Source organism: Capricornis sumatraensis, chromosome 19 (assembly GCF_032405125.1).
Source record: "Capricornis sumatraensis isolate serow.1 chromosome 19, serow.2, whole genome shotgun sequence".
NCBI lineage: Eukaryota > Metazoa > Chordata > Mammalia > Artiodactyla > Bovidae > Capricornis > Capricornis sumatraensis.
In genome coordinates this window covers 53,106,741-53,131,552 of record NC_091087.1, presented here as the reverse complement: position 1 = coordinate 53,131,552, position 24,812 = coordinate 53,106,741, and the positions used below count along the sequence as shown (strand labels likewise).

The 24,812-nt window shown below is 36.0% G+C and overlaps 1 protein-coding gene across 4 annotated transcripts in view; it reads left to right on the top strand.

The window, feature by feature from the left end:
• Positions 1 to 24,812, top strand: part of RALGAPA1 (Ral GTPase activating protein catalytic subunit alpha 1) — a 199,743-nt gene that overhangs the window by 1,073 nt on the left and 173,858 nt on the right. The gene's annotated exons all lie outside the window — the stretch shown is intronic.

The following is a 24,812-nucleotide window of genomic DNA, read 5'->3' as shown; positions in this document are numbered from 1 at the left end:
TGAGGTGCATGTTTCTCTACTATGTGGTGTACTCACACCAACAGGATCCTACCAGTACTCAACCTTTGTATGACTCTTTACTGTGTACAGTTATTTCACGTAAGTGGTAACTGATCCACACAATAACTTTAAAGTTAGTAAAATTGTTATTCTCCATTTTTTACAACTAAGAGAGCTGAAGTTTGGGACTGTTACCTGGTCATCCAAGTACTAGGAGGCAGAGCCGAAACCCAGATTTCATGTCTCCAGTTTGTTTTTTACTCTTTCTGCATATATGGCAGCAAATCTTTATCCCAAGTAAATTATATTTATTGTGTAATAGAAAGCGATTAAGTCCAGTTTAGCAATGTAAAGAGAGATTTTTTTCAAGAAAATACAAATTTTCTAGACAGAGTTGACATTGTGATCTTTTTATTTTCATTTCACTTGAGAGTTAAGCCATTGAAGAAAAAATTTGGTTAGGAGACTGTGACAGGGAAAGTTTATGTGTAGGAGATTTACCACAGATAATGGCAGTTTGAAATTGAGGACAGTGATATTTGATAACCTACTTAGGACAAGATGTAGGTTGGGTAATGGCAGAGCTCTAAAATTGAATTCCAATAGAGTATTGACATTTTCTAAATTAATTGCCACAGTTCGTTATTTAAGGAATGGTTGTTTATACATCTTTGGCCTTAGAAGTTTTTTTTTTCCACCCTGGAGACATGGTCTGTATGAAGAGGTCATAGGTATCAGGTATTTTGTAGGGCCTAGCTTTCTCAGTTTGAAAACAAAACAGTATGTGTTTGTTTAAAAAAAAAAAAAAAACCTTTGCTTTTTAGTAATTTTATTATTTTTTTTAAAGGAGCATATACTATCTATAATCATTTAAAATATTCTTAAGAACTTTCAAATGGAGGACTCTGTTTTCAGACTCCTGCCCTGTGAGTGAAGGAGGTCCATATAGAGAGATTACTGCACTCATTTTAGGACAGTAACTCTCAACAGGGACTGTTTTGCTCCCTTGAGGACAATGAGAATGTCTGGAGACCCTGTTGATTGTCACAACTATGGAGATGTGCTTCTGGCATCTAGTGGGCAGCAAGTCAACTGAACATCTTGAAATGCTCAGGATAATCCGTCACAACAGTATTCTAGCTCCAAATGGCAATAGTGCTGAAAACCTTGTCAAATGTAGAACAAAAAAATGGACCTCTAAGTACTATACTTGGTTCTAACATTAGTTAATTGAATTAAATATTCTGTATTTCTGAGTGGTCACAGTGACTTTGAAATATAATTACTGTAATTCCTAAGCAAATGAGTAGGGGAGAGTAGGACTGCAAAGACTGAAAGATGTCTTAGGGCTCTCCCACATGGGAGAGCCACTTCAAATCCTTTTTGCAAGTTAACTACAGGTTTTATTAATACATAACCACTATAAGGAAACTAGTTTGCAGAAGAGGGTATTCCCAGTTACACAGGATTTTGATTTTTTTTGGTCCCATCTAAACTGTATTTTTAACCTTTAAATTAAACTGCCATTCACTAAGGGTATTTTTAGAATTCAGTGCTTACCAGTATACTGCTGCTGCTGCTAAGTCGCTTCAGTCATTTCTTACTCTGTGTGACCCCATAGACGGCAGCCCACCAGTCTCCCCCGTCCCTGGCATTCTCCAGGCAAGAACACTGGAGTGGGTTGCCATTTCCTTCTCCAATGCATGAAAGTGAAAAGTGAAAGTGAAGTCCTCAGTCGTGTCCGACTCCTAGCGACCCCGGACACCAGACTCCTCCATCCATGGGATTTTCCAGGCAAGAGTACTAGAGTGGGGCACCATTGCCTTCTCAGGCTTACCAGTATATGAGAACATAATTTAAGCATCTAATGTAAACCTTTGTCCTGGCATGTATTCCCACTGAAGGACAATTCCAGCTGAATTTATAGAACTTGGAGGATTTAGATTTAAATCTGCTGTGTTTATTGATAATGTTGTATATTTGATTTTTAGGAACTGGAAGTTAGAATTATTACAGACTAGAAATAAAACCTTGTCTAGTTGCTAAAGTTTCATATTATCATCTTGCTGTGCCCTATCCCCTCCCTTTTTTTCCCCCCCAAGGAATGGCCTTATGATACTAAGCACAGAACTTAGTATCTAACAAGTGGCTGGCATAATGCTTAGCATATAATGGATATTGACTAAATGTTAATTTTATTGTATGGTATGGTAACAGTTCAGTCTTCTTGGCTTAAAGAAAGGTAAGTGCTCACCTAGCTAATCAATTTTGGCTCATTCTTACTAGTAACTTTATTGAGGTGTAATTGATAAATGATATGTCACACGAATTTAAAGCATGTAATTGAATACTTTTTAAAAAGTTGAAGTATGGCGATACACAATGTTGTATAAGTTACAGGTGTACAATAGTGATTCACAGTTTTTAAAGGTTATACTCCATTTGTAGTTATAAAATTGGCCATATTCCCCATGTTATGCAATACGTCCTTTTAGCTTATTTTATGCATAGTAGTTTGTACCTCTCAATCTTCTACCCCTGTCTTGCCCCTCTCCCCTTCCCTCTGCCCACTGGTAACTACTACTTTGTTCTCTGTGAGTCTGCTGCTTTTTTTTGTTACATTTGCTGGTTGGTTTTATTTTTTCGATTCCACATACAAGTGATGTCGCATAATATTTGTCCTTCTCTGACTTATTTCAATTAGTGTAATACCCTCCAAGTCCGTCCATGTTGCTTCAAATGGCAAAATTTCATTCTTTTTTATGGCTAAGTAGTATTCTGTTATATATACACCACATCTTCTTTATTCCTTCACCCATTGATGGACACTTAGATTGCTTCCATATCGTGGCAGTTGTAAATAATGCTGCTGTGAACACTGGGCATAATTGAATACTTCTTGACATACATACACTTTGTGAAGCCATCATGGCATCATGATTGGGAATATAGTCAGATAATCAAGAAAACAAATGACATCTGTAATCTCCCAGTTTCCTTTTGACGCTTTGTAATCCCTTCCTCTCACCCTTACTTGCCTGCCATCCTACCCCTGGGCAACCATTGATCTGTTCTCCTCTACATTAGTTTGTATCGTTTATATACATACGTGTGTGTGTGTGTGTGTGTGTGTGTGCATGCGCGCGTGTGCACGCACACGCACACACTCAGTTCTATCTGACTCTTTGTGACCCCTTGGACCGTAGCCTGCCAGGCTTCTGTGTCCGTGGGACTTCCCAGGCAAGAATACGGAGTGGGTTGCCATTTCCTACTCCAGGGGATCGTCCCAACCCAGGGATCAAATCCACGTCTCTGACATGTCCTGCGTTGGCACTGTGCCACCTGGGAGGCCCATGCATAACATATATATGGAATTAACAGTGCTTACTCTTTTGGATTGGTTTCTTTTACTCAGCACACTTTGAAATTCCTCTATATTTGTTGTGTGATGATGTGTCTATAATACATTGCTCTTACCACTTTTATTGTATGGATATGCTATCATTTGATTGTCCCGGTCACATGTTGATGAACATGTGGGTTTTCACTTTTCGACTATTACATGTAAAATTGCTGTGAGGTACACCTATTGTGTAGACATAATGCTTTCTTTTCTCTTGGAGTCAGTACTTAGGAATGGAATGGATGAATCCTGTGGCAGTTGTATTCTTTTTAAAAACAAATGTACTGTTTCTTGTTTTTTTGTGTTTTTTTTTTTTTAACCAATTTACAGTCTCACAAGCAGTATATGAGAGTTATAGTTCCCGTAGAAATGCACCAACACCACCTGATATGGTATTTCTTTTCCTTGCCAGTTCAGTTCAGTCGCTCAGTTGTGTCCGACTCTTTGTGACCCCATGAACTGCAGCATGCCAGGCCTCCCTGTCCATCACCAACTCCCTGAGTTTACCCAAACCCATTCCATCCAACCATCTCATCCTCTCTCGTCCCCTTCTCCTCCTGCCCTCAATCTTTCCCAGCATCAGGGTCTTTTCAAATGGGTCAGCTGTTTGCATCAGGTGGCCAAAGTATTGGAGTTTTGGCTTCAACATCAGTCCTTCCAATGAACACCCAGGACTGATCTCCTTTAGGATGGGCTGGTTGGATCTCCTTGGAGTTCAAGGGACTCTCAAGAGTCTTCTCCAAACCACAGTTCAAAAGCATCAATTCTTCAGCACTCAGCTTTCCAACTCTCACATCCATACATGACCACAGGAAAAACCATATCCTTGACTAGACAGACCTTTGTTGTCAAAGTAATATCTCTGCTTTTTAATATGCTGTCTAGGTTGGTCATAACTTCCTTCCAAGGAGTAAGCGTCTTTTAATTTCACGGCTGCAGTCACCATCTGCAGTGATTTTGGAGCCCCCCAAAATAAAGTCTGACACTGTTTCCACTGTTTCCACATCTGTTTCCCATGAAGTGATGGGACAGGGAAAGTGATCTTAGTTTTCTGAATTGTTGAGAACTTTTTCACTCTCCTCTTTCACTTTCATCAAGAGGCTTTTGAGTTCCTCTTCACTTTCTGCCATAAGGGTGGTGTTAATCTGCATATCTGAGGTTATTGATATTTCTCCCAGCAATCTTGATTCCAGCTTGTGCTTCCTCCAGCCCCGCATTTCTCATTATTTACTCTACGTATAAGTTAAATAAGCAGGGTGACAATATACAGCCTTGACGTACTCCTTTTCCTATTTGGAACCAGACTGTTGTTCCATGTCCAGTTCTAACAGTTGCTTCCTGACTTGCATACAGGTTTCTCAAGAGGCAGGTCAGGTGGTCTGGTATTCCCATCTCTTTTGGAATTTTCCACAGTTTATTGTGAACCACACAGTCACAGGCTTTGTCAAGTTACTGTTTCCCTGATATCTGATAACACTGAACTTCTTTTCACGTGCTTATTTGCCATTGTATAAGACTTCTTTGATGAAATCAAGTTCAAATATTTCACCTGTTTTTAAATTGAACTGTTTGCATTCTTACTCAGTTTTGAAGATTCTGAATATATTCTGTATGTGTGCTAAGTCACTTCAGTCACATCTGACTCTCTGCAATCCTATGGACTGTAGCCTGCCAGGCTCCTTTGTCCATGGGATTCTCCAGGCAAGAATACTGGAATGGGTTCCTGTGCCCTCCTCCAGGAGATCTTCCCCACTCAGGAGTCGAACCTGCGTTTTTTATGTCTCCTGAATTGGCAGGCGGGTTCTTTACCACCACTACCACCACCTGGGAAACCGTGTATTCTGTATATAAGTACTTTATCAAATACATGATTTGCAGAGTGTTTTTTTTTTTAATATTATCTTTTAATTCGCTTAACATTTTATTTGAAGGAATAGGAATTCTTAATTTTGATTAAGTTCATGTATCAACTTTTTCTTATATGGTTTGTATCTGAAACCTTTGCCTAAGTCCAAGATCATAAAAATTTTCTCCTATGCTTTCTTCTAGAGTTTTATCATTTTAGGATCTATGTCTGTGATCCATCTTGAGTTAGCTGTGAATATAGTTTGCGATATGGAAGGATTTTTTTTTTTTTTGCATATGAATCTCCAATTGTTCTAGCACCATTTGTTGAAAAAGGCTTTCCTTTCTCTGCTGAATTACCTTTGTACTTTTTCCAAAATTCAGTTGTCTCTATATGTATAGAACTATTTTGGGACTGTTTTGTTCTGGTGATCTGTTTATCTGTGTTGCTGCCTATACCACAGTGCTTTTTGTTGTTGTTATTATTATAACTTGATAGTAAATCTTGAAATTAGATGGTGTAGACCGTCCAACTTTTTTCTTCCTTTTCAAAGGTGTTTTTTGTTGAATCTGTAGGTCAGTTTGGGAAAAATTGACAGTAATAATTTCTCTGACTCGTGAAGAAGGTATGTTTCTTCATTTTATATAGACCTCCTTTAATTTCCCTAGCAGTGTTTTGTATTTTTTAATCTACAGGTCTTAAATGCATCTTTTGTCAGTTATCCCTAAATATTATGTACTTTTTATATCCTTGTAAATTGTATCTTCATGACTATTTCTGATTGTTAGTAAAATACAGTTGATTTTTATATATTGAGCTTATATGCTGAAACTGTGCTAAATTCACTTGTTCTATTAGTATTTTATAGATTTCATTGAATCTTTTACATACATGGACTCGTTAATAGAGTCTTTAAGTCTTCTTTTTATGCCTTTGTATCTTTTTCTTGTTTTATTGCACTTACTGGGATTTCTAGTACAGTGTAGAATAAAAGTGGTGAGAGTGGATATCCTTGTCTTTTTATTGATCTGAAGGGTAAGGTGATCTGTTTTTAAACCAACCATAGAATATCATGTTCATTGTAGGCTTTTGAATAAATATTCTTTGTCATGTTGAGAAAGTCTTACTCTTTCAGTTTGCTGAGCGTTTTCATTAAGAATGGATACTAGATATGTCAAATGCTTTTTTCTGTTTCTGTTGAGGTTAACAGGTTTAAAAATTTTTTTTTATTTTGTTTTTTAAATATTTTGTTGTTGTTAACTTTTTTAAAAGTCTCTTGAATTTGTTACAGTATTGCTTCTGTTGTTTATGTTCTATTTTTTTGGCCTTGAGGCATGTGGGGTCTTAATTCCTGGACTAGGGATTGAGCCCACACCCTCTGCACTGGGAGGCAAAGTCTTAAGTGACCCATGAACCACCAAGGAAGTCCCTCATTCTGTTAATATGATAAATTCCAGTATGGATTTTCAAATATTGGGTCAACTCTGCAGTCCTCTGTAAGCCTAAGTTAATTGTGACATCTTGTCATTTTCATATAACGTTGGATTTTATATGCTAGAATGTTTGTAATTTTGTAGTTATGTTTATGGGGAATATTACTTTTCTTGTAGTGTTTTTGCTTTTTTTTTTTTAAACATAATGTTAGCCTTATAGTATTAATTGAGAAACATTCCTTTCTCTTTAGTTTTCTGGAAATTGTTCGTAGAAAATTTGTATCTTTTTTTTTTTTATTTTCGTGAACATTTGGTAGACTTCACTAAGGAAGCCATCTAGATACACAGTTTTCTTGGAGGGAAGGTTTTTAACTACTTTAGTAGGTAGAGGGCTGTTTGGGTTATGTTTCTTCTTGAAACAAGTTTGTGTCTTTCAATTAATTTTATTTCATATTAAGTTGTCAGATTTATAGGTATAAAGTTGTTCATAATGCTTCCTATTGTTCTTTGATACCTATAGAATCTGTGATGATGTCATACCTCATTCCTAATATTGATAATTTATCTTTTTTTCCTAATCAGTCTGGCTGGATGCCTATCACTTTTACTGATCTTCTAAAAGAACCAGTTTGTTACTTCATTGATTTTTCTCTATTTAATAGATTTCTGCGTTGGTCTTTATTATTTCTTTTTCCTGCTTAGTTTTAGTTTAATTTGCTCTTTTTTCTAGTTTCTTTAAGTGTAAACAGGTTATTAATCTGAGACCTTTTTTCTTTATAATGTATGCATATGTTGTTAGAAATTTTCTCTAAACAGTGTCCTACAAATTATGGTATTTTATATTTTCATTTTCATTTTCATCTAGGTCCAAAATGCATTCTGATTTCTCTTTTGGTTTCTTCTTTGATCTATGGGTTATTAACCTGTGTGTTCTTTAGCTTCAAATATTGACAGAGTATCCTGATACCTTTCTGTTATTGCTTTCTGCTATAATTTCATTATTGTCAGAAAACTGTTTTGTGACTTGAATTCCTCAAAACTTACTGAAATTTGATAGCCCGGAATATGTTTTAACTTGATGAATGTTTCATATTTACTTGAAAACAGTATATATTCTCCTGTTATTGGTTGAGTATTTGAAAAGTGTCAGGACAAGTTGTTTGATAGTATTGTTCAAGTCTCCTGTATCCTGACTGAATTTCTTTCTCCTTGTTTATGAATTATTGAATGTGGGGATATGAAATTTCTGACTATAATTGGGGGTTTGCCTATTTCTTTTTGAGTTCTATCAGATTTTGCTTAATGTATTTTGAAGCTCTGTTACTAGGTTTCTAAACATTTGGGATTATTATCTCCTCCTCATAAACTGACTTCTTTTGCCTTATGAAATGATCTTTATCTGTGGTAATAACCTTTGCTCTGGAATCTACTTTAATAGTGATATAGACTTCTGCTTTCATTGACTAGCATTACTAGGATAAATATTTTTCTGGTTTTAATCTATTTGTTTTGTTACATTTATATAAAGGAGATTTTTTTGTAGCCAGCGTATATGTTTGAATCTTAATTTTTAATATAATGTGATACTGGCCTTGTAGTTAAGATATTGGAGACCTTTTTTCTTTTTTTCTTTGTCGCTCTGCTGTACCTTACATTCCCAGAACTTACTTATAACTAAAAATTTATACCTTTTCACCCTCTTCACCCATTTTCCCCTCATACTCACTGCCTCAACCACCATTCTGATCTGTTTGTTTGAGTTTGGTTTTCTAGATTTACGTGTAAATGGGATCATACAGTATTTCTTTCTCTGTCATTTCGCTTAGCATGATGCCCTCAGAGTCTGCCTGTGCTGTAGCAAATGATAGTGTTGGGTGGAATTCACCGTTGAAGACATCTGGTTCTGGATATTTCTTTGTTGGGATACTTTTGATTAGTGATTTAGTCTTCTTACTCTTAATTGTTCTGTTCAGATTCAGACCAATAACTTATCATTTAGAACTGGATGATGTATAATTAAAGTCATTATTGATTTGTTTGAGTTTGATTTAAATTTGTGTCTGTTATCTTGCTTTTTTCTATTTGGCTTTTCATGAAAAGTGAAAGTGAAGTCGCTCAGTCGTGCCCTACTCTTTGTGACCCCATGGACAGTAGCCTGCACCAAGCTCCTCTGTTCATGGGATTTTCTAGGCAAAAGTACTGGAGTGGGTTGCCATTTCCTTCTCCAGGGAATCTTCCCAACCCAGGGATCGAACCCAGGTCTCCCACATTGTAGACAGACGCTTTACCGTCTGAGCCACCAGGAAGCCACCATCTATCTTTTCATAGTTCTCTTTTTTGGCCCTTTTTTTGTATTAGTTGAATAAATGGATGGTCTTTTTACATTTTTCTTTTTTTGTCTTAATTAGCTGTAATCTTTTAACATTTTACTGGTTGATTTAAGATTTATAGTAAATATTTTCAACTTGCCAGAGGCTATTTACTATTTAAGTAATATACTGTACCACTTCTTGTATAAGAACTTTACCAGAGTTTACTTTCGTCTTCCCAGACTTTATACTTTTTTGATCATACATTTACTTACACATTTTGTCTAAACAAGCAGTTATCTTTTAAGGACTTCTAAATAATGAAGAAAAAGGTATATATTTACCCATGTAGTGCCATTTTCAGTGCTTTTCATTCCTTTGCAGAGATATTTCTATCCATCCAGCATCATTTTGTTCTTGTTGGATTTCCTTTAAGATTTCTTGTGTAATGATGTTCTGCTGGTGATGGATTCTTTACTTTTTTAATGTCAAAATCTATATTTTGCTTTCTTATTTGAAAGATGTTTTGCTTCAGTTAGAATTCTAGATTGATGGGTTTTCTCCTTAGACCTTTAAATAAAGATTTTGCTCCACTGTCTTTTTGCTTGCATTGTTTTGGATAAGAAGTCTGCTTTCCTCTTATCTTACTCTGTATGTATCTTCTTTTTTCTCTTTTTTTTCTGGCTACTTTTAACACATTATTGAGCATGGAATTTTTGCTGAAACTAACGCCTGTGGCATTAATACATCTCTGACCAGTGCTCAATAATGTGTTAAGATTTTCTCTTCATCACTTCTTTTGAACAATTTGATTATGATGTGCAATGGTGTAGTGTTCTCAGTATTTCTTGCCATAGAATCATTGAGATGCTTAGATTTGTAGGTTTAGCATTTTCATAAAGTTGGTAAACTTTTGGGCCATTTTTTCCCAGTTATTTCTCCCCTCACTTCTTTTATTTTTTTGTTTTGCTTATTGGCATATAAAAAGGTATTAATATCAGGCTCATCTATTAGGAAGTATTATATTGAAAGATCTTATAGCGTTTGAAAAAGAAGTGATATTCTTTCCATTTTTTTTAGATTCTTTTTTCTGTGTTTTATCTTGGGTAGTTCCTATAGCTACTCTTCAAATTCACGAGTCTTTTCTTTTGCTATATTAGTCTGCCACCCCACTGGTTTATTTTTCATCTCAGATATTATAGTTTTTATCTAGTTCTTTGTGTATGTGTGTCTGTATGTACATATAAAATTATATCATCTGTATATTTTCTTAGCTTCTTGAACATATAGAATACAAGTAAAATACCCTCTGTAATATTTTCTGCTCATTCTAACATCTCTATCTATTCTGGGTCAGTTTCTGTCAGTTGGTTATTCTTCTCATCCTGGGTGGTTTTTCCTGCTTCTTTAAATGCTGAGTTATTTTTGGATGTCTCGTTGTGAATTTTACCTTCGTAGCCTCAGGGTATTTTTATATTTCTGTAAATTCTTGAGCTTTTTACTGAGATGCTGCTAAATTACTTGAAAACAGTTTGATTATTTCAAGTCTTGCCTTTAGAGTTTGTTGAGTGGATCCATTTAAGGGTAATTATGTATTATGAGACAAAACCTTCCTAAATATTCCATTCAGTGCCCCACAGGTATGAGGGATTTTTTCATAGCCCAGCTCTTGGGAACAGGCACTGTTCCCCAGCTTATGTGAGCCTCTGGCACTGTTCTCTCATATTCCCTCACATAGTTCTTTTTCCTGTCTTGGCAAGTTTCCTTGCACGTGTTTATGCTCAGACTGAAAGGAGACCTTCTGCAGTCTCCTAGGGTCTTCCTAGGTATGGATGGCTCTTTCATCTTTGGTACTTTGTCATGTGGACTCTGATTACCTTGATTTCCTTGGACTGTCAGCTCATTTTCTCAACTCAGTTTCCACTGGCTCTCCTAGATTCCCTTTCCTCTCACCATGGCCTGTAAACTCTTAAGTCAGTAAACTGGAGCTGTCAAAGGTATACGTCATTTGTTTGCCATTTGTCAGGAATGACTTTCCCTATCTGATGTCCGTACCTGCTTGAAACATACAAACCAAAGAACAGAAAAAACCCTGCAACATAAACAATTTTCAAAGCATTGGACATCGGATGCTGATAGTAAGTTCTAAATGAATGAGACTGAAAATTGGATTCCTAGCCATGCAACTTGGCCCCTACTTTTTACCATTTTTATATTTAGAGAAGAAATTTATGATCAGTTGACTATTGATTATATCTGTGAAAAATATTTAATTGTTCTCTAATCTGAATATATCAATGTTTTCAAAAAGAAAGTTGGATTAAAATATCTTAAATCAGGAAAATGAGAAACTAGTGTTCATTAGATATAAAAAATAATGTATAAAGACAGAAACAAGTATTGCTTATGTTCATTAAGTAAATAACTTGAAAGCAGTATAGATTAACTTGGAACAGATATGCCTGGAAATCTGAAATGTACAGGAGTCACTGTGAACTGTAAACTGCCTATAAAAATAAACTAAGTTGATATTTGAATATGTTTTTAGGATTTGATATGCAAAGTTAGTAAGTAATCCTATATACATGTCATTAGACTTTTTATTATTCTTTAATTTGTATAAACTCTTTATATTCTTTAGTATGACTCTTACTTGAAATATTTTATCTTTGTGTATTTATGAAGAAGTGATATACTGAGCAGATTATTTACATAAACAATGTTACTGGTTAATTTGCTTAGTAAACCAAACTGTTCCATAATATACCAATTTTTTTTTTGTATTTTTGCATTAACACTTCTCTTATTAAGGATTTTATTCCGTCCAAAGAATTTTGCGTGGCTTATAGGACTGGATAAAATGTAGACTAGAACAATTAGTGATGAACAGCTGAATAGCCATTACTTAAAGGTAGCATTATCAGGGTCCAGAGATGAGCTGGTTATAACTATAAGGCATTGAACTTGATTCTTAGATTTCCTGGCAGCCAAAGTGAAAAGAGAAACATGTTGAGTTACAAGTTTACAGTGCCTTAGAAAAGAAAGCATACTTTTTTTTTTTTAGTTAAAACTTTTTATTCTGAGTTCAATCACAATTTGTGTATATGTGTACGTTCATATATTATCTAATGTCTCTTTTAGAAAGGTCATGTAGTAGAAATAGATTTTGGAGAAAATAGAAAAATAGCCAATTAGTATGTTTGTTAGATCTATTCTAACAGACAAGATCAAATGTCTACAAATACATGTCTATAATTTTTTTTTCTATTCGAATAAGTGACATCACCATCTTTCACTAAGACATAAAACTTTGACAATGTGATAGAAAAAGAAAATTTTATATTAGTCTCAGTTTCTTCTTCAACTTCTTGTTACCCCTCTCTGGTATTTTACATTTCATTTATATTGAATGAGAAATCACTTTCTGCGATGCCTATGCTTTTGGTAATGTTATTTACTGTACCATAATCAATAGCCCATTTCTTTTAACCTTCTTACTAAGAAAGAATAAGAGGGAGAAAGGAAGGAGAAAGGGAGAAAGAAAGAAGCATCAGCAACAAAATAATAATCCCATCTATTGGATTTCAAAACTACAGTCTGGAGGGACAGTTACTATAGAAAGGAAGTAGACTTTGTATGAACTCTTAAGTTGGAAACCTAATATGGTTTGGATGCATGCATTAATCCATTTTTAGGAAATATCACTATTACTTACAAACCAATTTTGAATCAAGTATGCTGTATGTGAAAGTAGTACTCCATGAATATGAGTGGTAATAAGACTTCTGGGATACCCACTGGTACAATGAAAAAGTAGACCAGACGCTATCAAGAAGGCACCTAAACAGTATAAGATGGCAACTGTATTCAAAGAAAAGCAGGGGATAAGAATTATGCTTATACCTGAAAGCCTTAAGCCTTAAAACCTCTTCCTTAAGAATAGCAGGAAACCTGTAGAGCTTTGCTGAAGCCTTCTCTGTCATCCGGAAGGTATAGGGACTTTTCCTATTTACTTCTAGTAATTACAATGTAATTACTTATTTGCATGCCTATATCTTACAACCTTCCTGAGAGTAGAAGTGTGTCTCTTAAGCTTTGTATCCCTAACCTCAGCATAGTGCCCAGAATGAATTAGGTGCTCAGTAAATATTACATAATTCATGAATGAATATATTAGGTACGAGGAGAGCACAGCTGCTCTTCTTTGAACAACTTCCTTTCAATGAAGAATAGAAAATACCATTAAAGTCAGTATCAAAAGAACCCCCCTTGGTTTATCTTAATTACCTGTGCAAAAAATTGGCTCAAAATCTAAAATTTGTCCCGTGTGAAACAGAAAAATAAAAGCAAAAAAATAGGATGTTAAATGAAGAATGCTTATGGCATGGCAGAGGTTATCATATAATCTTCACCATTATTGAAAGAGCTAATGACTCTTATATAACATCTGATTTTCAAAAAACTTACGAATCAGTGAGCACAACAACATGTCATGTTTGAAGTATATACCACCACCCCCCAACATACCTAACAGAATAAACTGACTTGTAGATAGACACGGAGGAGAGGATGAAACAGAATACTGAGTTTGTGGCTCTTAATTTGTCACAGCAGCCACAGTATACTGATATAAATCTTTTAGTGTTTTGTTTTTTTGCTTCTCCATATGAATTTGAAAATCAATTAAATTTTGTAAATATTGTTAGGATTTAAAAAATTGGATGGCCTTGAGTCCATACGTTTAATTTAAAGGAGATTGACATCTGTGGTATATCTACAGTTGACCCTAAGACAGCATAGAGTTAAGGGCACCAACCCTCTGCACAGTTGAAGATGAACATGTGACTTATAGTTGGCCTTCCACATTCCTGGTTCTACGTCTGCAGATTCAACTATGGATTGTGTAGTGCTGCAGTATTTACTTTTGAAAAAAATTCATATGTAAACGGACTTGCACTGTTCAAACCTGTCTTTTTCAAGGGTCAGCTATATTCTTCCTATCTCAAGGAGTCTCCATTTATCTAATTAGGCTTTGCTTGAAGTTCATAAAAGAAAATTTTATATTTTTCTCTGAGAAAGATTGGCACATCTTTTATGGTCAGGAATAGGTGTATTTAAAAAGAATGTTAAAAGAGATGGCTTCTCTTTGCTGCAGAAGGAACTCATGTGACCACTTCATTAAATGGTGGTTTAGATAAAGATTAGGAAGAAAGAATGTTCATTTGGATAAAAAGCATATATAGATCACTACTTTATATCTTTATGTTCTACGTTACTTAGATTCTTCAGTATAAAAAGGAAGGCAAATTAAATACATACATTTGCAGTATTGAGAGAAGACAGCTCTTAAAACTTAAAGTTAGAAATTGCCACAGAAATGTTGGATAAATTTGCCTTTATAAAACACTTAAAATTTTTAATGGTAAAATCTGTCAGTAACAGAATTAAAAGACAAACAGCCAAGAAACTTTTGCAACATGTTTAAAGGAGTTAATTTCCTTAATTTATGAACTGTTAAAAATGTATGAAATTGGGAGAAAATTGTAAAGGGCATTGTCAAGACAAAATGGAAAGAGATTTTCTCTTACATTGCTGGCCAAGTGTAAATTAGAGGGCTTCATTAAATGTGAGAATTTTAAATGTACTCGTGTATATGCTTTGAAACGAATACTTCCGTTTCTTAGTATTTTTTCGCCTGAGGAGCTAAGTGGATGAGTGTGTCTAAACACTGCAGTGTTGTTTAGAATAATGAAAAAATTGAACTAGTCTAAATATTATTTGGGGATTGATTTTAGAATTTAAGTATGGTTCCTTTAGATGAACATTCGCATTCTCAGAAATTGTTAGCTTTCTAAAATTACTTAACAAATAGTTTGACCTTTGAACACAAAGTACATTTTAGATGTGGGTCTATCTCTTCTCTATCTTTTGGAAATTTTTCAAGAATGGAATTGTTTATAGGAGCATCTATCATGTATAGAAATAAGAGTTAATATTTTTGAACACTTACATGTGACAGGTGCTGGACCAAACATTTCATGTGTGTTACCTGACTTAATTCCTTCAACAGACCAGTGTGGCAGATAGTAATTGATCTCCAAGGAAATTTGAGTATTAAATAACTAGTAACGGGTATATAGTGTGTACAGTCAGAATATCTGGATTCTGATCTCAGCTATATTATTTGCTTAACAATTTATAGATGTTTTGGCTGTCTATAAAATTAACAATTTCAGGTATTATATGAAAAAAATGCATTTGAAGCACAGAGTTTATGGAAAAATTTAAAACATTTGAATTTTAATTGGAACCTTAAAGGTGCTAAAGTTGAATCAGAGATTAATGATCTATTTAAAGTCAGCAGAGCCTCTGAATATACTTGATGATGGTCTTGATTCTGTATTTTCAGTTTCTAACTTACTAAAAATGGGTAAATTAGGAACTTATTTAAAAATTATATTTAGGTAAAACAAAGAATTGAATAAATGAAAGGAAGTGAAATTCATTGTTCATGTTTTATTTTGAATAACACAAACCTGAGTTGCATCACTTAGCAACATTATTCTGTGCTTCACTACCCCAAACTGAAATGCCATAGCTAGTAAAAGCTGTGTTTGTGTTACCAAAAATTTGTCAGTGTTTGAATTTTTTAAAATCAGTAGCTTCAGAGTACCCAGTCATCTTTTCTTTTCTGTCAGTTGTCCTTAGGACTTTTTGAAGGCAAGTTGGTTGTTACCATAAGCTGCTGCTTATAATCATGCCATTTCTTGCAAACTGTCTTTAAGAAAAATAAATATTAATTTCTGCCTCCATTTCTTTCAAAATCTGAAAATAATAGTCCTGAGCAACCATTTAATAGCTGATATATAGTGCTTTGCTAGGTTTGGGGCAACTGCAAAAGAATAAGGGACTTGATGGTATAATAAGAGAATCATGTCAAATATGAAACATGAGTATAAAAGGCAAAAGGATCATATATATTATATAATATTTATTTGGCTGCATTGGGTCTTATGTAGTTGCCTGACCAGGGATTGAACCTCGGCCCCCTGCATAGGGAGGATGGATCTTGTAGTCTCAGAGGGATCATATATAAACAAGATGCCTTGAAGAAGGCTTCATGAAGCTGGGTCATTTGAAGTGTACCTTGAAAGAGGATTGAAATTTTAGTAGATGTAAAAGAAGAGCACAGCTATAAATGCAGGAATGTTGAGGGCAGTGGTCTTTCAAGCTTTTAAAAAATAAAGATATCAGGCCTCACCCTAGAAGTGAAAATTTAACGGCAAGGTTCCCGAATTCATTGCAGGAACAGATTGCTCATTTCAAGTACCAGTGTTAAGGATACTCACCCTGTATACCAAAACCTCTGCATCATTCTTCCCAGTCAATACTACTGCTACTCAAAATGTAGCCTACAGACTGGTGCTAGTTTTTCAGCTATTTATTTACAAGTCTGTAACATGTTAAGTGCAGAAGTTGAGGTGTTGAGAAGCTTATCTCAGTGTGATAATGCTGTGACATCCAATTGTGTAATTGAGGACTTACCTTGTTGAATATAGCATATAGACCATTGAATAGAGTATAGGTGCTTTTTACTGTATTTTCTAGCAATTTATTGTAAAGCATTAGTCTGTTTTGAATTGGAATTTAAAAACAAACGAACAAAATCCCCCCAAAACAAAAAGCAACTGTCCCTATATATAATTTGAGAAGCATGGTCTACACAGTGTTTAAAATTAACTTTTCACATTCTGACTCATTCTGTTTTTATCCTGTTTTATTTTGTTATTGTTTTCACCCTCTGTTTTAAAGTATGCCTTCTTTTCCTAGTGTAATAGTATTTACTTTCCCTTCCTAGTACTTTAAAATGTGTGTATGAAAAAAATAAAATAAAATAAAATAAAATGTGTGTATGTTTAATTATTTTCAGTATTCAAAAGAAAGCCTTTGTTTTAGGGATATGAATTGAAGAAACTTTTCTATTTTGGAAGTGCAGAACTAGATCGAGAACAGGTTTCAAGATTGAGCGAAAATAGTTTTTCAGTCTGATTTTTTAAATATATATTTATGTCTTTTGTGAATAGAGATGTAATGCTTCTCACTTTACAGTATATATGTCATTTTTATTTAATGTCTAATTTCTTTGGCAAAAACTTGCAGTACAGTGTTGAATAAAAGTGGTAAAAGCAGACATCTTTGTCTTATGTTTTTAGGGGTAAAACTTTAGGTCTTTTACCAGTCCTTATGAAGTTAGATATGGGATTTTCACAGATACCCTTTATCAGATTGAGGATGTTACTTTTATTATATATAATTCAGTTTTTTTTATCTTTGCCTGTGTTGGGTCTTCGTTGTGGTGCAGGCTTTTCTCTCGTGGCAGTGAGCCCAGGGGCTTCTCTTCATCGCAGTGCATGAGCTGCTCGTTGCAGTGGCTTTTCACTGCCCAGCATGGACTGTAGGACTCACAGGCTTTGGTAGTTGCCATGTGTGGTCTCAGTCGTTGCAGTGCCCAGGCTCAATAATTGTGGCACACGGGCTCAGTTGCTCCATGGCGTGTGGGATCTTCCCAGACCAAGGATTGAACCCGTGTCTCCTGCATCGGCAGGCAGATTATTTACCACTGAGACACGAGGGAAGCCCCGAGGATATATATATACTTTTTATTCCTAACTTTCTGGGTGTCTTTATTGCTAAAGAATGTTGGCTATTGTTAAGTGCTTTTTCCATGTCTGTTGAGACTGTCATGTGGGTTTTGATCCTTTTACTAATATGGTATATTGCATTGATTGATTTTTGTTTGTTGAACTGACCTTGCATTCTGAGATAAATCCCACTAGGTCATGATGTGTAATTCTTTTTATATGTTATCTTATTCAGTTTTCTAGTAGTCTGTTGAGGATTTTTGTATCTTTATTCATAAGGATTATCAATCTGCAGGTTTTTTGTAATGTCTTTGATTTTGGAGTGAAGATAATACTGGCCTCATTGGTTTAGTTTGAAAGTGTTCTTTCTATTCTTAGAATTCACCTATGAAGCCATTTGGGCCTGGTCTTTTCTTTGAGGTCAGTTTTCTTTTTTATTAAGTCTGTCTTTTTATGGATCTGTTCAGATCTTCTGTTTCTTCTTGAGGCAGTTTTGGTAGTTTCTTTTATGTCTTTTCTTTGAATTTGTCCATTATATGTCAGTTCAGTCACTGAGTCATGTCTGACTCTGCAACCCCATGGACTGAAGCACGCCAGGCTTCCCTGTCCATTGCCAACTCCTGGAGCTTGCTCAAACTCATGTCCATTGAGTCGGTGATGCCATCCAACTAGCTCATCTTCTGTCATCCCCTTCTCTGCCTGTCTTCAGTCTTTCCTAGCATCAGGGTCTTTTCCAATGAGTCAGTTCTTCGCATCAGGTGGCCAAAGTATTGGAGTTTCAGCTTTAGCATCAGTCCTTCCAATGAGTATTCAGGACTGATTTCCTTTAGGTTGGTCTGGTTTGGATCTCCTTGCAGTCCAAAAGACTCTCAAGAGTCTTCTTCAACACCACAGTTCAAAAGCATCATTTTTTCACCACTTAGCTTTCTTTACATGTAGATCACCTAATTTGCTAACATACAGTTGCTCCTAATATTTCTTAATATGTTTTCTGTTACTTTAAGGTTGGCAGTAATGTTTTTTTTTCCAGTCCAGATTGGTAATTTGAATCATATCTCTTTTTACCTTGGATAGCCTAGCCAAAGATTTGTCAATTTTGTTATCTTTTCAAAGAACTAATTTTGGTTCCTTGATTTCTTAGTATTGTTTTTCTTGTCTCTGATTTACTTATCTCCATTCTAATATTTATTATTTCCTTTCTTCCCCATGCTTTTGCTCTTTGTTTTCTAGTTTTGTAGAATAGAACATTAGGTTATTGATGTTCAGATCTGTATTGAGGTGTTGATTAAAGCTCTGAATTTAACTCTACGCATTGTTTTAGCTGGATGCCATGTGTTTGGTTTATTATTTTTTCACTTACAAGTCAAAGTCTTTTTTCCAGCAGATTCAATTTACTGTCTGGAATCTTTTCATTTCATCTTGATGGGTTCACTTGCTAACAACAAATTCAGTTTTGGTGTACTTGAGGATGCCTTAATTTTGCCTTAATTTTTGAAGGACAGTTTTGCTGAATATAGAATTCTTGGTTGCCAGGTGTATTCTTTACGCTTTTCGATTGTCATCTCAGTGACTTCTGGCCTCCCTGTTTTCTGATGACAAATTATATTTTTCTTTTTGAGGCTTTCTTGTTAACTGATGTGTTTCTCTCTTTGTATTCTCAAGATTCTTTTTGTTGTTGACTTTTGACAGTTTTGTTATGAGGTGCCTTGATATGGGCTCTGAGTGGGTTGCTATTTCCTTCTCTAGGGGATCCTTCCAAGCCAGGGCTTGAGCCCACATCTCCTGCACTGGCAGGTGGATTCTTTACCACTGAGCTACCAGGGAAGCCCCGATGAGTTTCTTAAAAATATGGAGAAGTGTGTTTCATCAAATTTGGGAAGTTTTCAGCCATTATTTGTTGAAATTCTTGTGTTTCTTTTCTCTCCTTTCAATTCTCCTGCTAAATATGTATTATTGCATCTGATCGTGACCCAGAAATGTTTGAGGTTCTGTTCATTTTTATTCATTATTTTTAAGTTCTGTTTGTCAGACTGGATAATTTCAACTAACCTATCTTTTGAGTTTGCTTATTTGTATTTTATTTTATTGAAAACTTTTATTTTTGGCTGTGCTGGTTCTTCGTTGCTGCATGGGCTTTTGTCTAGTTGCAGCGAGTGGGAGCTACTCTAGTTGTGGTGTGTGGGCTTCATGTTGTGGTGGCTTCTCTCATTGTGGAGCACAGACTCTGGGGTGCACAGGCTTCAGTAGTTGTGGGATGTGGGCTCTAGAGCACAGGCTCAATAGTTACGGGACGCAGGCTTAGTTGCTCAACAGCATGTGGGATCTTCCCAGATCAGGGATTGAACCCAAGTCATTGGCAGGCAGACTCTTTATCACTGAGCCACCAGAGAAGCCCTGCTTATTTTTAATTTTGCCATTTCAAATGTGCTCTTAAGCTTTTAGTAAGCTTTTCATTTTGTTCATTGTATTTTTAAACTTTTTTTTTAAACATAAAGAAGTGAAAGTTGCTCGGTCGTGTCTGACTCTTTGGGACCTCATGGACTGTAGCCTGCTAGGCTTCTCTGTCCATGTAATTCTCCAGGCCAGAATACTGGAGTGGGTTGCTGTTCCCTTCTCCAAGGCATCTTCCCACCCCAGGGATCGAACCCAGGTCTCCTGCATTGCAGGCAGGTTCTTTACCAACTGAGTCATTAGGGAAGCCACCTTACTATTAACATTCTCTCACTTGGTGAGATACCATTCTCACACTTGCCTTTAGTTCTTTAGACATGGTTTTCTTTATCTTTTGGAACATATTTAAAACTCATGATAGTGTTTGATACTGTCACACTTGTCTGGTGTATCTAATGTTTGTGCTTTTTCAGGGACAGTTTCTATTGACTTCTCTTTTACATGGAGTGCACTTTCTTATATCTTTGTGTCCTGTAATTTTTGTTGATAAGTTAACATTTTAAATAGCACAGCAACCCTGGAAACCAGTTTCTCCCTCTCTCCCATGATTTGTTGTTTCTTCTGTTTGTTATTGTTGCTGTGTGATTCTTCAATGACTTTCCTGAACTATGTGCAGTCGGTTTTCTTCTGTTTATGACCAGTGGATTCTTCACTCATTCAGCCTAGTGGTCAGCTAATGATTGGATGGATACTTATTTACAAGCTTGGAGTCTGTAAGTCCCCTAGTCTTCACCACCGGGCTCTGTGTATGTGTTTGGGACATATTATCAGTATTCAGGAAACAGTTTACAGTACTTTTTTAGCCTTCATATCCTTCTTGTGCAGTCTCCAGATCAGCCAGAGGTGAAAGTTTAAATATTTTTCCAGTCTTTCCTTAATACGCTTGTAGCTCATGCACACGGCCATCTATAGTCCCTTTAATGTGTTGGTGTTCTTTAAAGTTCCCTATGGATAGCTCATCCCCCGGCTTTTCTTTTTTTTTTCTTTTTTAAATTATTATTATTTTTTGATTAGTTGTTTGCCTCATTAGTGATTGCTGCCTCAGGCAGCTGTGGTGTTAAATAATTGCCAGTGATCGTTTTTCACAAATGACTCCAAGAGAAAAACTGTTGCACTGGGTGAGTTCTAAATTAAGTTAAATAAAGACAAGCTTTGTGCGCTCAGTTTTCAGAGGAGCAGATAGGTGAGGCAAAAAATGATGTTTCTCAGAGTAAAGCGTTGAAAGAACCCTGATTCTGTTCTGACTCTTGCAGTGACTGATCGGCTGCTGCTTGTCACTGTGTTCGTGGGCTGTTGGTTTTAAGGCTGCCATGGAGATGAGGATGGAGGATGGGAACACGATAAGTTTAAAATGCCACAAAGCTTACTGTTTTTATTGAGATTCATCCGTTATTCATGAATAAATGTCTTTGTTGCAAACCTTTGATTAATTTCTAGGTTTCCAAAAAAGTTAGGTTTTAGTGTTTACTTTTGCTTAATTGTTTTTAATGGAGATTTTCAGAGTTCTTTATTCCGCTAACTTGCTGATATTATCTTATAACCTGCTTTTTTTAAGTTATAAATACTTAATGTTTCATAGTTTTATTAAAATATTCTTCTATGAATATTTTTAGTGACTGCCTATTCACTTGCATGTATGTACCATGATTCATTTAGTGTCTTACTGTGTAGTGGGTAGTGGACAAGATAGTAGAAGTTAGGGAAGAAAAATAGGACTTGTATATCATGTGAGGGAACCTGGACATTATTCTGTTTACAGTGGGAAGCCCTGTAAGTATTTAAGTAGATGAGTGATACAGGTAGTTGGACTTAGGTTTGGGTAAATTATTCTGGTAGCAGTGTATGGAGGATGGATAAAAAGTGGGCTTAGAATATTGTGAGAATAGGTAAGGAGGCTACTAATAAAATTCAGACAAGAGATCATGAAGTATCAAATGACAGCAGGCATCGAGAGAAAGAAATGCATTGCAGAACTGTTTAGGGTGAAAAATGAGTGCTTCGTTGAGTAGTGGGGGTGGGGTGGCGTGGTGTGGAGTAAAGGGAGCTGAAGAGAGGGGGGTGAATCTGAATTGAATGTCAGGTTTAAGATTTAGATAATATTACCAATGTAGTAAGGGAACGTTAATAATAAAGAACTTGAAGAAAATGAGAGGAAAGATGGTGGATTCATTTTGGGCCAAGTTGAGTTTGAAACACCTGTGGAAGATGTAAGTGTTAGGTAATGTAAGCCCGAATCTCAGAAAAGAGCATGAAATAAATAGTAGCTGTGGATTGGTGGTGGTCGGTTGTTTCAGGCCACTCTGTGACCCCATGGGCTGTAACCCACCAGACTCCTCTGTCAATGGGATTTTCCCAGCAAGAATACTGGAGTGGGTTGGCATGCCCTCCTCCAGGGGATCCTCCCAACCCAGGGATCAAACCCACATCTCCTGCATTGCAGGCTGATTTCTTTACCACCACCAAAGCCCAGGGATTAGGGAAGTATTTTTATATAGATAGAGGTCAAGTTGTATCAGATGGAGGAGGAGGACATGTTCCTGGAAGACACCACAATTTAAAGAGAGAGTATACAGAAAGAAAAGTTCATAGTGAACATGGAAAAAGACAGTTCGTTGCTAACATTATCGTAATAGTTTTTCTGTATCCTCTTCCTTCAGCATTGACTTGTGTCAGCCCTAAACTTTAATGTCACAACTGTTTATGTGTCTTGGGAGGTAGCATAGAGTAAGGCATACTTTATTCTTAGTTCAGTTTGGTTCTGTTAATTGCTGTTTGATCTAGTGTCTTAGTCTCTTTGAAGCTTGGTTTTGAGTTTATTTTTAACTTTTTAATAAAGTGAAGAGGTAAAATAAAATTGATAGGTCCCTATCTCCATGAGAATTAATGAAACTAAAGTATCTAGCTCAGTCTTTAGAGAATGGTGGGTATCAGTAAATGATATTACCTTCTTTCCTCCCCATCTTCATACTGTATGAGAATTCTTTTGCTCCTTTGCTGTGTTATGAGGAAAGCAGTTGGTACCAGTTTATACTAATGTTTGAATGGTACTTAACTCTTTACACTGTGTGTTAGAGTGGTTTGGTATCACAAATGAATTTAATTAGTTAAAATTTAGGTATTCTGATGAACTGAATAGGCTATAATCAGTCAGTGTCAGGAGATACTTTAAGGTAGTATGCGTGCGGAGGCGATGACTCCCCACTCCGGTACTCTTGCCTGGAGAATCCCATGGACAGAGGAGCCTGGTGGGCTGCAGTCCATGGGGTCGCGAGGAGTCGGACATGACTGAGCGACTTCACTTTCACTTTTCACTTTCATGCATTGGAGAAGGAAATGGCAACCCACTCCAGTGTTCTTGCCTGGAGAATCCCAGGGACAGGGGAGCCTGGTGGGCTGCCATCTTTGGGGTCACACAGAGTCGGACACGACTGAAGTGACTTAGCAGCAGCAGCAGCAGCAGTATGCATGCAGCTGCACTAAATCCTCTGAATTCTTGGTAATTTGCAGTGCCTGCCTGTCCTAAACTTCAGAGTTCCCGTCTCATCCCTTGCTGGACTGTGTAGCTTTCAAATAATTCTTTAAAGATATTGTTCTTTCAGAATGAATTCAGTTAAAATTGGCCACAAGTTTATGTTTTGGCTTACCACCTCAAGTGTGGCTAATATGGTGGTGTTGATTGAGGGCTCAGAAGAGCTGGTTTGGAATTGTTTAATAGCTTTGTGTGGAGAATTTCAAAAATATATTTGTGGAGAATGTAAGATCATGTTTGTGTAACTGTAAAAGTGCTGTCTATGCAGATATAAACTATTAAGTAAACGTAAGTGATTACAACTTGTTTGGCTTTCCTTATCTTTATGTTGCCATACTTAGCTTGTATGTTTGATAAAACAATTGACTTGTTCTTATAGAGGACACTGTATCTTTGTTTATTAGGTTCTCTTTTTCACTGTATCTCCTCATTTCCTCTGTGCCTGTGTGGAATTGTTGAAGGCAAGAGAAAAAATTTTATTTTACTTTATAGATTTTAATCTTAAAATTAAAGGGCTTATAAATATTTTCAGATCATCAGTTGTGTCCGACTCTTTGCGACCCCTTGGACTGCGGCACGCCAGGCTTCCCTGTCCATTACCAACTTCTGGAGATTACTCAAACTCATGTCCATTGAGTCGGTGATGCCATCCAACCATCTCATCCTCTGTCATCCTGAAGTCCCACCTTCAGTCTTTCCTAACATCAGGGTCTTTTCCAGTTCTTCACATTAGGTGGTCAAAGTATTGGAGTTTCAGCTTTAGCATCAGTCCTTTCAGTAAATATTCAGGACCAATTTCCTTTAGGATGGACTGGTTGGATCCCCTTGCAGTCCAAGGAATTCTGAAGAGTCTTCTCCAACACCACAGTTCAAAAGCATCAATTCTTCGGCACTCAGCTTTCTTTATAGTCCAACTCTCACATCCATACATGACTACTGGAAAAACGATAGCCTTGACTAGATGAACCTTTGTTGGCAAGTACATGTCTCTGCTTTTTAATATGTTTTCAGATCATGATCACATATTAATACTTCCTTCAGTGCTTTTTGTTCTTTCAGTTCATAGAACATTTTTATCTTCCTATCATATCAGGAGCTTTTCTGCAGTTATTTTGAAACATCAGTATGGTAAACAGATGAGCTACATATCTTAAGCGATTTTGCTTGCTTTGAAATTTTAGCATGTTTTTAGTATGATT